The sequence below is a fragment of the Rhipicephalus microplus genome, chromosome 5, assembly GCF_043290135.1.
Source record: "Rhipicephalus microplus isolate Deutch F79 chromosome 5, USDA_Rmic, whole genome shotgun sequence".
In the NCBI taxonomy this organism is placed as follows: domain Eukaryota; kingdom Metazoa; phylum Arthropoda; class Arachnida; order Ixodida; family Ixodidae; genus Rhipicephalus; species Rhipicephalus microplus.
Genome location: NC_134704.1, coordinates 58,415,118 through 58,434,711, shown reverse-complemented (window position 1 = coordinate 58,434,711; position 19,594 = coordinate 58,415,118). Strand labels below are relative to the sequence as shown.

General features: G+C 50.7%; 1 pseudogene; it reads right to left on the bottom strand.

Annotated features, from left to right (window-relative positions):
* Window positions 1–18,272: 18,272 nt before the first annotated feature.
* LOC142817266 (uncharacterized) lies at window positions 18,273–19,328 on the bottom strand (annotated as a pseudogene).
* Window positions 19,329–19,594: the final 266 nt, after the last annotated feature.

The following is a 19,594-nucleotide window of genomic DNA, read 5'->3' as shown; positions in this document are numbered from 1 at the left end:
ATAATAAATAAATAAATAAATAAATAAATAAATAAATAAATAAATATATATATATATATATATGTATATATATATATATATATATATATATATATATATATATATATATATATATATATATATATATATATATATATATATATGAGATATAACAGACAGTAATGCCAAGGAATGTACAGGGGAAGTTAAAAGTTATTAGAACCAATGAAATGTAAATAAGAAGAAAGAAGAAAGAAAAGTGGATGAAAAAATTACCAGCTGTGAGCAGGAATCGAACCTACGACCTTCGAATAACGCGTTCGATGCTCTTCGAAGGTCGTAGGTTCGATTCCTGCTCACAGCTGGTAATTTTTTTATCCACTTTTCTTTCTTCTTTCTTCTTATTTACATTTCATTGGTTCTAATAACTTCCCCTGTACATTCCTTGGCATTACTGTCTGTTATATCTCATTAATATTGTGTTAAAACACGGAAATACGAGCCCTTAGATATACACTTCTCTGCCTTATATATATATATATGTATATATATATATATATATATATATATACTGTTTTATTTTATTACCCAATCAATTGTGCCATGCACGACATGCCCAACAGCAACCATGTGCACAGCCGGGAGGCCCCCACGACACGCGTAATTTAGAAGCGGGCCAGGAATTCGCATTGCACGCGCTTGCACAGCCTACCGCAATACGGGGCACCCCTATTTTTACGACGAAATGTTGACAGGGCGCGGAGTAGTTAAAGGCTTAGAACTTCCTAAAATGCCCGCTGACCAGCCTCTGCCATAATACGCGGCCCCCGTCCTTCTACGACGAATTGTTTACGGGACCCCGAGCAGTTAAAGGCTTAGGACTTCCTGAAAAGCTCTTTTTTGCCCCACACCGAACCGCCAGTGCCAGGAGGGACCCTCTGATCGGGAGGAATGCGCTAGTGAACGGAAACATACACAGACCGCTGACATCAGAAAGGTGAAGGGGAGAGGGCGGAGAGAGATGGGGGGGAGTGGAGGGAAAAGTGGAAGGGGGGCACCCGAGGGGCGTTCACCGTATATTATTTTTCTCTTTTTTCTTTTTTTCTTTCCTTTTCTTTTCTTTTCTTTTTTTTCTTTTCTTTTTTTCCCTCTTACCTTGCCCTCTGATTTGAGATTGTATAAAGCTGAGCACCGACAAACTGTATCTTTATTCCTGATGAAGGCCAGACTCTAGGCCGAAACGTCGAAATAAACCACGTTGTGACCGCTCACGGAGGATCTACTAGACTATATGCAACGCTACGGCCACTCAACCACCATGCCTGCCTATATATATATATATATATATATATATATATATATATATATATATATATATATATATATATATATATATATATATATATATATTGTCACCGGGTCGTGACGTGGCCGAAGACAAGAGACTGTGTTGGGATTTAACTGTTTATTTGGGTGAACCTGTGCTCGGTAAACGGAAAGTCCAATTACAGCAGCAGTCTCGCACAGATAGCAGTCTCGGACTGATAGCGGCGAAGGAGCATCGGCCTTCGATCAACAACTGACAAGCGGCGAAGCGCGTCGGCATTTATACTCTTGCTGTCGAATGTTCTAGCGTTATCGCTGGCGGTGGCGTAGGTTCCAGAACAATCTGTATCGTTCGCACAGTGGGCGTGATCTTATCGAAATGATCTACTACAGTCCGGAACCTTCTCGAAAACTGCAGGCGCGGTTTGCGCTGAGAATCATGTGGTGTTTTGGGACGATAACAAAAACTTGGGAAATGGAACGTGGCATTGCCCCCCTCTGAAAAAAGGCATCGTCCCGATGCTTTAAGTAAAAATGAAGGTACAATAATAATGCAAGAAAGTACAATGAATAAATTACGATACAACAATAACAAAATATTGTTTCAGTTTGTTAACGCGCATGAAACGGCTTGAGGCGCGCGACATGGACGACTTCAGGTCGCGATCGGCGTCGTTGAGAGTTCGTGATGCCGTCGGGGACAACCTCGTAATCAAGTGGGCCGAGACGTCGAACCACCCTGTACGGTCCGAAGTACCGTCGCAGAAGCTTTTCACTTAGTCCACGTCGGCGTATCGGCGTCCACACCCAAACACGTTCACCGGGCTGGTATTCCACGAAGCGTCGTCGAAGGTTGTAACGGTGGCTGTCGGTCGTCTGTTGATTCTTGATACGGAGACGCGCAAGTTGTCGGGCTTCTTCGGCGCATTGAAGGTACTCGCTCACATCGAGGTTTTCTTCGTCGGTGACGTTGGGTAACATGGCATCGAGCGTCGTTGCCGGGCCCCTTCCGTAGACCAATTTGTATGGAGATATCTGCGTCGTCTCCTGCACCGCCGTGTTGTATGCGAAGGTCACATACGGAAGAATGGCGTCCCACGTCTTGTGTTCGACATCGACGTACATTGGCAGCATGTCGGCAATCGTCTTGTTTAGCCGCTCGGTGAGGCCGTTGGTCTGTGGGTGGTACGCTGTCATCCGGTGGTGGTTTGTCTGGCTGTATGCCAATATCGCTTGAGTTAGGTCAGCAGTAAATGCCGTTCCTCTGTCGGTGATAAGGACCTTCGGGGCGCCGTGACGAAAGACGATATTTTCGACGAAGAACTTAGCTACCTCGAATGCACTGCCTTTTGGCAGGGCTTTTGTTTCGGCGTAGCGGGTGAGGTAGTCGGTAGCTACCACGATCCATTTGTTTCCGAAAGCCGATGTCGGGAACGGCCTCAGTAGGTCCATACCAATCTCGGTCGGCGAGGTGGTTCAATTGGCTGCAGAAGTACCGCTGGCCTTGTCGGTGGTGTCTTGCCTCGTTGACAGTCCCGGCATGTCCTCACAGAACGAGTGACGTCGGTGGTGAGACGTGGCCAAATAGTACCTTTCTTGTATCCTTGCAAGCGTGCGAGAAACACCGAGGTGCCCTGCTGTCGGATCGTCGGGCAGGGCCTGCAGGAGTTCTGGTCGCAGAGGTGAAGGCACCACAAGGAGGTATTTGGCTCGAAGCGGTGAAAATTTTTTCTTTTAAGACCGTTTCGCAGGAAGAACGACGCAAGTGCGCGCTTGAATACCTTCGGGACTTCGGCAGTCCTGCCTTCGAGGTATTCTATTAGAGCCTTAAGTTCCGGGTCGGCTCGCTGTCGTTCAGCGAAGTCGTCGGTAGTTATCGTTCCCAAGAAGTAGTCATCATCCGGGTCGTCGGGTGGTGGTTGGTCCACAGGCGCACGAGACAGACAGTCGGCGTCGGAGTGTTTTTTGCCGGACTTGTAAATGACGGTAATGTCATTTTCTTAAAGTGTCAGGCTCCATCGTGCGAGGCGACCTGAGGGGTCCTTCAAGGTGGCTAGTCAACACAAGGCGTGGTGGTCGCTCACAACATTGAAGGGCCTGCCGTAGCGGTAGGGGCGAAATTTCGACGTAGCCCAGATGATGGCGAGGCACTCCTTTTCTGTTGTGGAATAGTTTGCTTCTGCTTTGGATAGCGATCGGCTGGCGTAACTAATAACCCTTTCAAGTCCGTCAGCCCTCTGCACAAGAACGGCGCCAAGACCTACGCTGCTTGCGTCAGCATGTATTTCTGTCTCGGCGAATTCGTCGAAATGGGAAAGTAACGAAGGCGTCTGGAGGCGATGTTTAAGCTCCTGGAAAGCGTGTTCCTGTAACGTTTCCCACTTGAACTCCACGTCGGCCTTGGTAAGGTTAGTGAGAGGATCGGCGATGCGGGCGAAGTTTTTCACGAACCGCCTATATTAGGCGCACAGGCCCAGAAATCGGCGCACGGCTTTCTTGTCAGTGGGCGGCGGGAAGTCGGCGATGGCGGCTGTTTTCCGTGGATCGGGACGAACTCCAGACTTGCTGATAACGTGTTCCAGAAACAAGAGCTCCTTATACGCAAATCTGCACTTTTCTGGCTTCAGTGTGAGTCCGGATGTCTTGATGGCTTGATGTACAGCTTCAAGGCGCCGAAGATGCTCGTCGAAACTCGAGGAAAACACGACGACGTCGTCCAAGTACACAAGGCAAGTCTGCCACTTCAATCCTGCCAGTACTGTATCCATAACGCGTTGAAAAGTTGCAGGCGCTGAGCACAGGCCGAAGGGCATCACCTTAAACTCGAAGAGGCCGTCCGGTGTTATAAACGCTGTCTTCTCTCGGTCTCTTTTGTCGACTTCTATTTGCCAATAGCCAGGCTTGAGGTCCATTGACGAAAAGTACTTGGCGTTATGGAGCCGATCAAGTGCGTCGTCTATTCGTGGGAGAGGATACACGTCCTTTCTTGTGATTTTGTTCAGGCGGCGATAATTGACGCAGAAACATAGCGTCCCATCCTTTCTCTTCACTAACACCACGGGGGATGCCCATGGACTCTTGGATGGCTGGATAATGTCATCCCGCAGCATTTCATCAACTTGTCTCTTCATGGCCTCACGTTCTCGCGTCGAAACCCTGTACGGACTCTGACGGAGTGGCCTGGCATTTTCTTCGGTTATGATTCGATGTTTCGTGATTGGGGTCTGCCGAACTTTCGATGACGACGAAAAGCAATCTTCGTATTGCAGGAGCAGGGCCTTGAGCTGTTCTTGCTTATTGTTCGGAAGTCTGGGATTGACGTCGAAAGCAATGGGAGGGGCTTGGTTCCTCTGAGCAGGTCCCGCAGAATCGGCGAGGGCGAAAGCACTGGTGGCTTCGACAATTTCTTCGATGTATGCGACCGTTATTCCTTTGTTCACATGTTTGTACTCATTGCTGAAATTCGTGAGCATAACCGTTGCTTTTCCTCCCCGCAGCTCTGCAATTCCTCTTGTGACGCAAATATTTCGGGTGACCAACAGATGCTGACTGCCTTCAACGACGCCTTCCAAGTCAGGTGATTTAGGAGCGCCGACAGAAATAATGACGCTTGAGCGCGGCGGAATGGTGACTTGTTCTTCCAGCACATTCAAGGCATGGCGTCCTGACGGCGTGCGCGGCGGTAGTGCTTCTTCTGTGGATAACGTTATCGACTTTGTTTTTAGGTTGATGACAGCACCATGGAGGCATAAGAAGTCCATGCCAAGGATGACATCTCTCGAGCAACGCTGTAGGACTACGAAGTCTGTAGGAGAAATATGGCCGTTAATGGCGACTCTCGCTGTGCAGATTCCTGCAGGCGTTACGAGATGACCTCCAGGTGTGCGGATTTCAGGACCTTTCCAAGCTGTCCTAACTTTCTTTAACTTCGCGGCGAACGACCCACTGATAACAGAATAGTCGGCTCCAGTTTCGACGAGAGCGGTCACACTGTGGCCGTCGATAAGAACGTCGAGGTCGCTAGTTTACCGTCTCGCATTACAGTTAGGGCGTGGCGTCGGGTCACGGCTGCGTCAGCTTGTTCCGCTGCTTCCATGTTGCGTCGTCAGGCCACCTTCGGTAAGTGAGTTTTCGCCGTCAGGGCTTTGCCTGGTTGGCGTTGTGTTCGGAAAGCTCCGTCGCGGCGGCGTGGTCATCGGAGGATCTTCGGTAGTTCGTCACACAGCAACCACACCTCCACCGGTTGCTGCCCTTGGTTTCCCGGATACGGGCTAAGAGACCGGCCCCGCGTTGGGCCAGAGCCGGTGGTGCGGTGACGTGCGGCGGCTGGGCGATGGCGAACGCGAAGGGCTTCGTGGTGTCCACCGAGTTCCTTTCAGGTAGTCGGCGATGTCACGTGGTCGTTCTCCTGGCTGTGGACGCGGTGCATTGACGGCGAAGCCACGCAGCCCCATCTGTCGATACTGGCAACGGCGGTATGTGTGTCCGGCCTCGCCGCAGTGGTAACAGAGCGGGCGATGGTCAGGGGTGCGCCAGACGTCAGTTTTCCTCGGTGCACTGCGCTGGGCCGCTGGCAAACGGTATGACGTCGGTGGGAGCGGTGGCGGCGGTGGCGTCTGTCGACGGAAGTGCGATGGTGCGGCGTTTTGGCGTGAACAGGGAGGAGCGTTGTGGCGCAGTGCAGCGGCGTAGCTCATAGCTTCCGGCTCGGGCAGCAGTGCGTGGGAAATTTGAAGCGATTGCCGAACTTCTCGCTCAATGTCGCCGATTGAATCCACTTGAGGCTGCGCCGAAGGCAACAGCTTGCGCAGCTCTTCCCGCACGATCGCTCGGATCGTTTCACGCAGGTCTCCGGAGTTACTGGCTTGAGCACCAGCGCAGTCTGCAGTCAGGTGACGATTATACTGTCTGGTGCGCATGTCCAGGGTCTTTTCGATAGTGGTTGCTTCGGCTACAAATTCTTGGACGGTTTTTGGTGGGTTTCTCATCAGTCCCGCGAAGAGCGCCTGTTTGACCCCTCGCATGAGGAAACGAACTTTTTTCTCCTCAGGCATGTCCGGGTCAGCCGGACGGAATAGTCGGGTCATTCCTTCTGTGAAAATGGCGACATTTTCATTTAGTAGCTGAACCCGGGTCTCTAATAAAGCAGCGGCCCTCTCTTTGCGAGCGACGCTCGCGAACGTTTGCAGGAATGCGCCGAAGAAAACATCCCACGTTCGGAGCGTGGACTCCCAATTTTCGAGCCAGGTCCTTGCGGTGTCTTCTAAATAGAAGAACACACGACGCAGCTTTTCGTCATGGTCCCAGTGGTTGAGGGCGGTCACACGGTCGTATGTTTCTAGCCAGGTTTCCGGGTCTTCAAACGATGAGCCATGGAACGTTGGTGGTTCCCTGGGTTGATGAATGACGATCGCGGGCTGGGACGCTCCGGTTGTCATTGTCGCTGCAGTCGAGGTCATGGTCTTGGTCTTCCGCGCCTTGTCTTGTAGAAGGCTGTACTCCGGTGGGAGACCTTGCTGTCGGCGGCTTGTTCGCTGCTCTTGGTTGGCGTCGGTGTCTTCTCCGCGACGGGGGCTGGGTTCACGGCTTGACGGGGGCGTCCGGTACATGAACGAAGCAGCACCTCCACCAGATGTCACGGGGTCGTGACGTGGCCGAAGACAGGAAACTTCGTGTTGGGATTTAACTGTCTATTTGGGCGAACCTGTGCCCGGTAAACGGAAAGTCTAATTACAGCAGCAGTCTCGCACAGATAGCCGTCTCGGACTGATAGCGGCGAACGGAGCGTCGGCCTTCGATCAACAACTGACAAGCGGCGAAGCGCGTCGGCATTTATACTCTTGCCGTCGAAGGTTCTGGCGTTATCGCTGGCGGTGGCGTAAGTTCCAGAACAATCTGTACCGTTCGCACAGTGGGCGTGATCTTATCGAAATGATCTACTACAGTCCGGAACCTTCTCGAAAACTGCAGGCGCGGTTTGCGCTGAGAATTGTGTGGTGTTTTGGGACGATAACAAAAACTTGGGAAATGGAACGTGGCAATATATATATATATATATATATATATATATATATATATATATATATATATATATATATATATATATATATATATATATATATATATATATATATATTTCCTTTCCCTTATTCATTAACGAGGGTCTCGTACTGGCAGACTTGGTGTCCTTAGGTTCTATACGAGGGACTATTGGTCAGCTGCCCACTCGTAATAAGTTCACGTGCTACGTGATGGTACACATGCGCATAAAAGAGTGTTTCACACTCGACGCTTGGCTTACAGATGGCGCTGACTGCCACTGCCACTTCTAAATTTACATATAAACCCCAAAAATGTGGATGGACGGAAGGCCTCTGTGATAGCTCAGTGGTTAGAGCATCGAACGCGTTATTCGAAGGTCGTAGGTTTGATTCCTGCTCACGGCTGATTATTTTTTCACCCACTTTTCTTTCTTTTTATTTACATTTTATTGGTTTTAATAACTTCCCCTATACATTCCTTGGCTATATTGTCTGTTAGATCTCATTAATATTTTGTCAAAACACGGAAAAACGAGCCCTTAGGTATACACTTCTTTCCGTTATATGTATATATATATATATATATATATATATATATATATATATATATATATATATATATATATATATATATATATATATATATATATATATATATAGAGAGAGAGAGAGAGAGAGAGAGAGAGAGAGAGAAGAGCACGTGTGGCATTACCATTGCAACATTTACAACTTGTTGCTAATGCAGCCATCGCTTCGCCGGTGAAATTGATTTTTTTTTTCAGTTTATATAGATCGAAGGTATCTATCGCAGAGCGCGTGCGGTGTCCGGTGGTTGATCTGCAACAGTGTGGCGAGATTTTTGCAGCACCATTGTCGTCTTTATAGTTTAACAGCTTTATTGTTAAAACATGTGTATAGAGGAATAATGAGGTATGCACACAAACGCCACCTTAACAAGATTCATGCATTTCGTTCACGTGGCGCAAGATGTGACCAAACCAAATTGATTGGCTGCGCTTGCATTCTTTGTGTAGCCCACGCGTGTAGCTCGGTCGATGATAAAACTAGACTAACGTTGCCATTGCACACGCAAATTGCTATTGAGGCACAGGTCAGATTGGCGCAGAATGGCGTGAATGGCGCAGCACTTGCGCCCCTGACACTTGCGCGACCAACTACGGGCAACGCCTCATTTGACCAAGTTTCAAGCATTGTGCTTCATTCGTGGAGGGGTATTTCACTTTGCTTCCCCGCGATTATTCGAAACGTGTATTGACTCATAATTGAGCACGATGCTCCAGAATCGATTTCCGTGGGTACATTTCACCCTTCAATTTGAATTTCTCTTCTTGCTCATTCAATTCACAGACGGAAATTAATTAGGCTGTAGAGAGGAAGAAGAATATGTGCCGCAGTGGGTCACGCCTTTCGCAAGAGGAGCCGAGCGCGAGCTGTTCCCCCGAGCGTTGTGTTTCCTGCATCGGTTCCTGCCGCCCGCTTTCTGCATCAATAGACCTGCTGTGCAAGTACTACTTGCGCCAATAAACCCCGTTTCAGAGTGGTGGAGGTGCTGGGTAAGTGAACCTGGAACTCCGCAACAGGAAACTACCTGCCATCCCAGACATGGCTGAAGAAAACACCCAGCATGGTACAACCCAGCCTCCGATGGTCATCGTGCCCACTGTGCTACGCGTGCGCGATCCACCTTTTTTCGACGGTACTGATGAGCAAGACGTAGAAGATTGGCTGTCGACATTTGAAAAGGTAGGCGCAAGCAACAAGTGGGACGACCCTTCAAAGCTGCAATATGTACCCTTTTACCTGAAAGAGGTGGCGAGTCTCTGGTTTAACAACCACCAGTCGGAATTCGCCACTTGGGGTGCCTTTAAGCTACGCATTACCGATGTGTTCGATCGCCCCGAGGTACGCAAGCTCCATGCGGAACAGCGCCTACGGGGACGCGCACAGCTTGAAGGAGAAGGCTTCACAAGCTACACCGAGGATGTGCTCGGCTTGTGCAAGCGCCTTGACCCTTCAATGATCGAGGCAGACAAGATCAAACATATTTTGAAGGGGATAGACGACGACGCCTTCCAGATGCTGCTGGCCAAGGGCCCACGTACCGTGTCCAAACTCGCCACTCTTTGCCAGAGCTTCAAGGAGTTGCGCAAACAACGGGTCATGACACGGTGTCCAGCGGCTACCGATGAAACTCTCGCGGCATTGAGCCTGGGTGGAGACCACAGCGCAATCATGTCCGAAATCAAACGATATGTGCGCGAGGAGTTGGCCCGACAACTTTCGTGCCTGTCGTATCTACCGGCAACGGAACCCTCTTCTGAGCGTCTCGCGCCCGCCATCAGGCAGGTAATACAGGCGCAGGTCTCTGAGGCATTGCCGTCCGTCTCTCAGACAGCACCCGTCACCGCGCCATTGACTTATGCTGCTGTTGTGCTACTCCGCCACGACCTCCGCTTGGGCCGACTCCCCAGCCTGTACGAGTATCAACGACGCCATTTCCAGCAACACAACAGCGCTATAACGGAAACCCTTGGCGCACAGTTGACAATCGCTCGATCTGTTACGCATTCGGATATCCAGGTCACGTGGCGCGCTTCTGTCGCCGGCGCTTCACAACGGGCCCGGCAGCACCTCCGAGGTACCCTGACTACTCCTTACCGGCCCCGTACAACGCACAACGAGAACTGCCACGTCAATGCGACCGACAATCAGTGGAACGCGACCCGTCACCAACCGAACTAGACCACCGCCCTGTTGCCGACTACCGATCATTCGGTCCCCGTCGCTCATCCTCACCACGCCGCTACCGTTCTCCATCCCCTCTGCGTCGCCGACCGAACCCTGTAGAGACGGAAAACTGACTGCCGCAGCTCCGGAGGCACGAGCTGCGAAATCGTCGCATTGTACAATTCCTCGCGCGTGCCCCACAAACGTTCTGGAAGTGTTTGTTGAAGGTCTACGAACTCTTGCGCTTGTTGATACGGGTGCTGCCGTATCTGTGATGAGTCAGAAACTCTGCGTTCGATATACGAAAAGTAACGACGCCGCCTTCCGACGTTTTGCTGAATACCGCGAGTGCGCAACCAATTCGACCAGTCGGAGAATGTACGGCGAGAGTAAACATTCAGGACGTCCTGTACCACATCGAGTTTCTCGTGTTGACCACTTGTGCCCACGACGTGATATTTGGATGGGATTTTTTGTCACGCCACCACGCCGTAATTGACTGCGCTCGCGCGCAGGTGGAATTATCTGTGTTTTCAGATGCGCCATCTACCGACAATGAGCGCACTCACCTGGGCAAGCTTCTTGTTGCTTCCGACGTTGATGTTCTTCCTCTTAGTGCCATCGTTGTCCCCGTCAATCGCACTGAATTATCCGGCTCTACCGTTGTGTTCTCCCCATCTGACGTTTTCAGTCGCCACCACGGTACGTCTCTGCCATACGCCATTCTGCCACCTCACCAGGATAATTCCTGAATTGTCGTTTGCAATCCCAGCTCATGCCCTCTCACCTTAAGAGCTCACGAAACACTGGGCTATGTTCATCCTGTTGATGACAACGTTATTGTGCCTATTGAGTCCCACGACCCTGGCCAGCAACTTCAACTGAACGCCGTTACTCTTCTTTTTACGCGGGATGACTACTTCTCGGATATCTTCAATCGTTCCATTGACAGCAAGCTTCCTCCGGATCAACGGGACCAGCTAATAACCCTTCTGCATGAATTCTGAGATTCATTTGACCTTCCTCAAAAGGCACTGAGTCAAACTAACACCGTCGCTAACACAATCTACACTGGAACGCACCCTCCTTTGCGGCAACGCCCCTACCGCGTATCACCCAAGGAACGAAGTGTAATTGCAGAACAGGTGGATGATATGCTTCAGCGCGGTGTCATCAAACCATCTTCTAGCCCCTGGTCTTCACCTGTGGTGCTAGTGAAGAAAAAACACGGTTCGATGAGATTTTGTGTCGACTACCGGCGGCTGAACAAAATTACACGGAAAGATGTATACCCTCTTCCCCGCATCGACGACGCTATCGATTGCCTACAAGGTGCCGAATTCTTTTCTTCGCTGGACTTACGTTCAGGTTACTGGCAGGTTCCGATGGCAGAGTGTGAGCGTCCCAAAACAACGTTCGTTACGCCGGATGGCCTATACGAATTCATGGTTATGCCATTCGGTCTGTGAAATGCACCTGCAACGTTTGAGCGAATGATGGACAGCATTTTACGCGGCCTTAAATGGCAGATATGCTTATGTTACTTCGATGATGTTATCGTTTTTTCTCCTGATTTCCCTACCCACGTCGACCGTCTGCGCACCATTCTTCAGTGTCTTACCAAGGCAAACCTCCAGCTTAACCTAAAGAAGTGCCGCTTTGGGGCTAGCCAACTTACTATACTTGGTCACGTTGTGTCAAAGGATGGAATTTGCCCCGACCCAGACAAACTTCGAGCCGTAGCCGACTTCACTCAAAGAACTTAGGAGCTTCATCGGCTTGTGCTCGTATTTTCATCGTTTCGTCCACAACTTTGCAACAATAATAGCCCCACTTACACAACTACTGAACGGTCCAGCTAATCTTTCTAACTGGACCCCGGCATGCGACGAAGCTTTCCTTACACTGCGCCGCCTACTTACGTCCCCACCGATTCTACGCCGTTACGACCCAAGTGCCCCCACTGAAGTGCACACAGATGGCAGTGGTGTTGGTCTGGGAGCAGTACTCGCGCAACGAAAGCCCGGTATTCCAGAGTACGTCGTCGCATACGCAAGCCGCGCACTAACGAAAGCGGAGATGAACTACTCCGTAACTGAAAAAGAATGCCTCGCAATCGTTTGGGCGTTAAGCAAGTTTCGTCCTTACTTGTACGGACAGAGTTTCGACGTTGTGACCGGTCACCACGCACTTTGTTGGTTGGCGTCGCTAAAAGATCCGTCAGGTCGCCTTGGACGTTGGGCTCTTCGACTACAAGAATTCGAAATTCGTGTCGTCTACCGCTCAGGACGAAAACACTCTGATGCGGACGTCCTCTCACGATCACCAGTGAGATACACCGCAGACCTGCATTCGAACACCAACTTCTCCATCGCTCCCATTTCCGTCACAAGCATGTCGTCTGAACAGCGGAAAGACCCATGGATAACATCTCTCCTTAACATTCTTTCCGACTCTTCAACGTCTGCGTACCCACGCGCTCTTCGCCGCCAAGCCACACATTTCGCGATACGGGACGCACAACTATACCGCAGAAACTACCACGCGGATGGTCGTAAATGGCTCTTGGTTATACCACGCCTCATGCGATCTGATGTCTGTGCGTATTTTCATGCCGACCCACAACATGCTCACGCTGGCGTGTTAAAAACATATCAGCGGATCCGTCAGCGTTACTACTGGCGTGGTATGTACACTTTTGTACGAAAATACATTCGGTCTTGTTCATTATGCCAACGACGAAAGACAGCTGCCTATTCACCCGGATTATTACAGCCTCTACCGTGTCCGGCGCACCCTTTCGACCTCGTTGGTATCGATCTATATGGTCCCCTTCCTTACACTGCCACTGGAAATCGATGGATCATTGTCGCCGTCGACCATCTGACGAGGTATGCTGAAACAGCTCCACTACCTACGGCTGGTGCACGTGACGTAGCCAATTTCGTTTTGCGACGCTTCGTACTGCGTCACGGGGCACCACGTGAACTACTAAGTGATCGAGGGCGTGTCTTTTTATCCGAAGTTGTACAACAACTCTTTCAGGCATGCCGCACGGTGCACCGCACCTCTACAGCCTACCACCCGCAGACCAACGGTCTAACTGAGCGCTTCAACCGAACGCTAGGAGACATGCTCGCCATGTATGTCAATTCCGACCAATCAAACTGGGATGTCATTCTCCCTTTGTGACCTATGTGTTGTTATGAATTTTGCTCTGTCGCGATGGTAGCGGTGGCGAAGAGCGGCGAGCCGTCGAGCGGACTTCGCTGAAGCCTTAGCCCGAAGGCAAAACAGGGAGGAAATCCGTTTTGAAAACAGCAACAAAAGTAGCGTTTACTGTAGCAGGTTGTCGTTTGTACAGAGCCGGCCAGCACGACAACGTCGGCTGGGGCAAAATCTCCTAACATGGGGCCGGCTCGGCCTTAAATAGCGTCTTTGGTCCATTCTCTCAGACCAGTTCTCCGGCTCGGAGGGGGAGACGTAGCCATACCCGGAACTGCAAAGTGGTTCGGCGGAGGAAGCGACGTCATCCCCGGAACTGCACGGTTCTTCTGCACGGAAGGCGGCGCTGGGAGGGGGGGGGGGAGACAGTTCGTCGAAACAGGGCTCGATCTTGTGAGACGTGCTCCCGAACGAGGAACATGTCTGTGGCACAACAGCACCCCCGCCTCCAGACAATGCATCCGGAGTTTTGAGCCGTCAGCGCGGCTCGGAAGGAGGGATGCTGGTTGACCGTCGGTAGCCGTTCTGCTCTCTCCGCCCGTTGAGACTTCCATAGGCCTGCAGAGGTTCACTGGAACGACGGAGTCGAACACAAAGCCGAACCACTCTGGCCAAAGCAAGCACCCTCCAAATGCTGATCGAATCGCCAGACCAGCAGAAACCAAACGTTTCCTCGAGATTACGCTGGGCTAACAATTAGCATCACGAGCAACGAATCTCGGGAGGAATACACAGTGCTGACACTCCTTTACAGTGCATGACACTGCTAAACCAAACAGAATTTTTGTTTTCGTGAGCGATTCTCGATTGTGACCCGGGCAGATTGGAGATGATCGAAGCTGCTGAGGTTAACTCAATTTGGCCCCAAGTCTACAATTTAGAATACCAAGAACACCCGAATCACGCACATTGGCGTCTCTTGCAAGCTTCAGACCGCTAAACAAAACAAAGTCATTCGAAAAGCCCTAACTCAAGGTGCTCAGCCAATGAGCATCCCAACAAAATAAAACACGCTTGAAAAGTAATGAAAATCAAACTTGCGCAAGTTAAACAAAACAATGGGCAAAGTTGACCTACACTGACGCGCATAATAAATGTAATGCAAAACCCAGAAGGTACTTTAAACAGGAGCTTTTACTCAGCCTTCTCTGTTAAAATAAAACACACTAACTGTTACTTTTGAAATATTATGAAAACAAAATTAATCAAACAAACCTGAATATCTGCTTTTCCGATGACAAGGAAAGTAAAACTTACAAAAATTTAGACTCATTCCTTGCTCAACGGCTTACGACAAAAGTAGAAAAACAATTTCTAAAGCTAATTACAAAGTCAATTCATAGTAATGGCACGACGGGGCCCCTCTCAGACGAACTCTGGGGAGTCGCGCACTCCATAGCTTTCGGGGGATCCGGTCTTGACAAAGGCACAACGAACAAAGCTGTTTGCCGAACTCGGTAGCAGCAACCTTTGACGTACAGCCGCTTAACTTGAACAAGAAGGCACCTGTACTGCATCGTTTACGCCGCCCGTTCGACCAGCGACCCTTTCGCCATGGTGGAGAACAACCGCTTGTGTTACCGCTCAAGCGCTCCCAACGTTTCCCCACTTGCTTGCATCTACGCGGCAGTGAAAAGGATAAGACCAGGCGGGGATCTCGGCGTTCGAATTTTCTTGAAATTCGGTCTTTCTTCACGTGCTTCCCGCCTAATCTCGATCTCAGTGATGGTATGAGCCTCAAACATTTCCTATAGAGCCCTTTCGCGATCCTACGCGTAGCCCTGAACCTGGCGTCTCGAATGAAGACGTCACGGCACCTAACAACTGCTTTAACATGTTTGACGCTTCTCGTCTCTTCCGTGCTACGCTTTTGCCGAGGCCTTTTCCTTTTCGAATGGCTAGGAACGCTGGAAGCCCCGACATACTTATTAACAAGTGCGCTGCCTTCGACAGGTTCTGCCGAAACTGTATGCGGCTGAACCAACTTATCTTTGTGGTCATTGTTAGGTGTCTGCTCTGGAGATGAGAAGAAACGGAGATTTTGGCTTCGGAATTTTATTGAAGTTCCTTTCTTCGCGACGCGCTTCGCGTTTGATCTAGATCGCAGCGGCGGCCTGAACTTCATCTTTCTTTTATTAAGCTTTGTCCCGACCTCAGCCCTGACATTGCGTATGGCATCTTGAGAGCCATGGCGTTTAGCCACTTTCGCGCGCTTGGCGTTATTCGACTTCGCCTTATATTTGCAACGGTGACTCTTCCCAACGGAACTTATCACCGTGCTCATAGCACTGGCATTCATACTATGAAGTACGCTGCCTTCACTTCGTGGAGACAAAGCTCCAGATTGGTTACCTAGCTTTTCCTCGGGCCCGATGCTTGCTGTCTCTGCCTGTGACAGAACGGGAGTCCCGATGCTTTTAAAGTTAACCAACTCGACTGAAGGTTTTTCTTCAGTTTGTAAGGGTCTCTCCCTTTCCAAGATAGCCCTTGTTCCCAGGCTTTCGTAGTCGGCCTCATGCTCACTTTGACGCGATTCATCCTGATCGCGTGCGCTTCGCAGCGGCTCCATCTCTAGCGCTTTACGATGCGCCTCTGCGTCCCGAGGTTTCCGATGGGCCTCCGCCCCTAACTCTTTGTGAGGCTCCTCAGTTCCCGGATCTCTCTGACGCACTTCGGTGTCTTGCACCTTGTGACGGGCCTCAACGTCAGATGCCTCGCGACTTTCCTCATCCTGAAGCGCTGCGAGATGGGCCTCCATCGCTTTACTGCGCGCGTCGTCCTCCAGCGCTTTACGACGCGCCTAGTCCTCTCGCTCTTTTCGGCGGGCGTCTACCTTTAGCGCCTTACCACCTGCTTCAGCGCTGTTACTATCGCTCTGACTTCCAGCAGGATTTGAAATGAAAAAAATATTTAATCAAAGCATATCTAGCCTGACTAAAATCTCCTGCTTCCTCGGAGGGCAAACAATTCAATACATGCGCGATCTTGCGCGGCAACAACGTGGCGAGCTTCTCCACCCAAAGGTCACGGCTAACACCAACATCACAGCAGACAACTTCAAAATCCTCAAGAAAATGCGCGATGTTCTCGCCTGTCTGAAAGTTGTGGAGCTGGTGTTTAGCTCGATCCCATTTAAGTGCTTAAATTTTAAGATCAAGCGCTTTCATTCTGAGAGCATGCTCTCTCCTTTTTCGACTTTCCTCGGCCTTCCATTTTTCGTGCCTTTGAGCTTCGAGCTCTTCGCGGCTTTGCTCGGCCTTCTGCTTTTGCTCACAAATGAGCTCCCAAAACTCGTCAGCCTCATCGGCAGTCACATTTTCTGCCCGCATCACCTCGAGAATCGCTTCCTTTGTTTTAGCGGACCCGGCGGAAATCCCCATGGCTCCACAAATTTCAAGGAGGTCTTGCACCAGGTACTGCTCCATCGCGATCTCGTCTCTCGTGATGCTCTGCTATTGATATTCACCGTACTCTAAAGCTAATCTCATGGTCTAGAGCACGTGAATAATTAATTACAACCAACCAAACACAAAATGCTCTCCTAACATCTGCCTGTGCTAGAGAGGTCTGGCGCAGTGAACAGTAAACGTTGGGCACTCACCCAACCAAAGTAGCCGACGATGGTCCAACTCCTGGCTGTCTTCGAACAGTGACGTGGGTGTCGTCAGGCCTGCAGGGATCCGGTTCAACTTGCCAATGTTGAGATCCGGGGTTGCTTGTCCCAGCTTGCCGAACGATGAGAACAGCGTAGCGTATACCAGCGTATCCAAACGCTGATATCAGGTCGGTCGTGCTCGAGCTTCCAGGGGTCCGATCCGGCGTGCCAAACGTAGGGTAGCGTATCACAGCGTAGCCAAACGCTATCACGGCGGTCGTCCTCGTGCTCAGAGATCCGATCAGACTTGAAAAACGTAGGATATCGTATCCCGAGGCTGCCAACCACTGTTATGAATTTTGCTCTGTCGCGATGGTAGCGGTGGCGAAGAGCGGCGAGCCGTCGAGCAGACTTCGCTGAAGCCTTAGCCCGAAGGCAAAACAGGGAGGCAATCCGTTTTGAAAACAGCAACAAAAGTAGCGTTTACTGTAGCAGGTTGTCGTTTGTACAGAGCCGGCCAGCACGACAACGTCGGCTGGGGCAAAATCTCCTAACATGGGGCCGGCTCGGCCTTAAATAGCGTCTTTGGTCCATTCTCTCAGACCAGTTCTCGGGCTCGGAGGGGGAGACGTAGCCATACCCGGAACTGCAAAGTGGTTCGGTGGAGGAAGCGACGTTATCCCCGGAACTGCACGGTTCTTCTGCACGGAAGGCGGCGCTGGAAGGGGGGGAGACAGTTCGTCGAAACAGGGCTCGATCTTGTGAGACGTGCTCCCGAACGAGGAACATGTCTGTGGCACAACAGCGTACAACACCGCGACGCAGTCAACCACAGGCTTCTCGCCTTTCTTTCTTCTATATGGGCGTGAGCCATGCTCCACCCTTGACACCATTTTGCCGTATCGTCCCGACGTCTCAGAGTTCAGCCCTCTTTCTGAAATTTTGCACCACGCTGAAGAGTGTCGTCAGTTGGCCCGATCATTCACCTTGGACAAGCAAGCATTCGAAAAAGACCGCCACGACCGCCACCAGCAAGTCGAGACTTTTGCCGCGGGCTCGCTTGTCTGGCTCCGACTGCCCTTCCACTCTCCAGGTCTGTCCGCTAAGTTTGCCCCCAAGTTTCATGGTTCTTATCGCGTCGTCGAACGATCTCCTGTCACATACGTGATCGAGCCGGTCACGCCATCTACAGACAGGCGATGCCTTGGTCGTGAGACTGTCCACGTGAGTCGTCTCAAGCCATATCACGACCCACTCCTGATCTAGTCACCATGACTTGCCAGGATGGCTCGTCTTCGTCGCCGGGGTATTGTAGAGAGGAAGAATATGTGCCGCAGTGGGTCACGCCCTTAGCAAGAGGAGCCGAGCGCGAGCTGTTCCCCCGAGCGTTGTGTTTCCTGCGACGGTTCCTGCCGCCCGCTTTCCGCATCAATAGACCTGCTGTGCAAGTACTACTTGCGCCAATAAACCCCGTTTCAAGGTCATTTCGTATGCGCCCTTGCTTTTAGTGTCTTTTTTATTCTGCTCCTGGAAAGTCTTTCTTTGAAACTTTCTAACCTCGTCTTTTGAACGACAGGCTTATGCTGTGTCCGATTTTTCAGGACTTGAAACATGCCGCCTTTCTAAAACAGCATAAATGCAGAGCGTGCTTACCGTTGCAGAGATAGCAACTGGAACCTTTCGCCGTGGTTTCTTGTTTCAGGCGAGTGGCTTAAATTAGACCCTGACTGTCTTTTGTCTCGTCTCGTCCCTGGTTGCGTATGTCTCGCTGATGTTGCGCTGTAGCTTCAGCTGTGACGGCCATGTCGTACGCGACCTGGAACGTTCTCCTCGGCGAGAAGTTTCTGCTGGACTGTTTCATTCTTGATGCTGCCCACGGAACGATCCCGCGTCATGATGTCTAACGGTAACTGCTTTTCACCAAACCCGCAGTTTTCGGTTATCTTCCGCAGAGCAGTGATCGATGTAGTCAGCCACCGATTCATCAGCAGCCTGGTTTCTTCTGTAGAACAAACAGCTTGCGTGCAGCTCCGAAGGGTTCAGGTGTTTACAAACAGCTCTCTTGACTTCGTCGTAGCTCACCGGGGTCAGTCTTATTGGCTTCACCAGGGTTACGATAAGCCCATACGCTGCTTCGCCCCAACAACTCAGTATAACTGCTCTTCTCTGCTCATCCGTTGTTATTTTGTTCGCGACGTAAAACATTTCCAACAGGACGACGTACTCATCCCAAGACGCGTCCGTGCCAAGACGATACTCGCCAACCTCGTCGACAGCCATCCCGCCTTCTTAGACGGCGGCCTCGCCAGGCAGGTCCGCCCCGTCGCCAGTGAATCAGTTGGACGCTCTGCTGGGAAATAAACGTAGGTTTATTGACGCTCAATCCTTGTATAGAATGGCTGTTAGCTCGTGAAAAAGCCACTGCTGCTTGCGAGGGTGATAAGCGATAAAATGTATGTACACTGTCGTCCTTTATGAGAGGGAACACGCGAACGCGTGGCCTGCGCTCTGCGGCAGCTGCCTGCAGCACCGTCAACCAACAGCATAAGAAAAATCGTTCGCTTTCGGCGTCATCTGTTGCAAAAAAATAATAATACAGAGTTATGGCCGGTAGACAAGCGCTGCTAGATTGCACTCCCTCTTTGCTCATGCCTGCAGTGCGTTGTCCACTGCCAACATA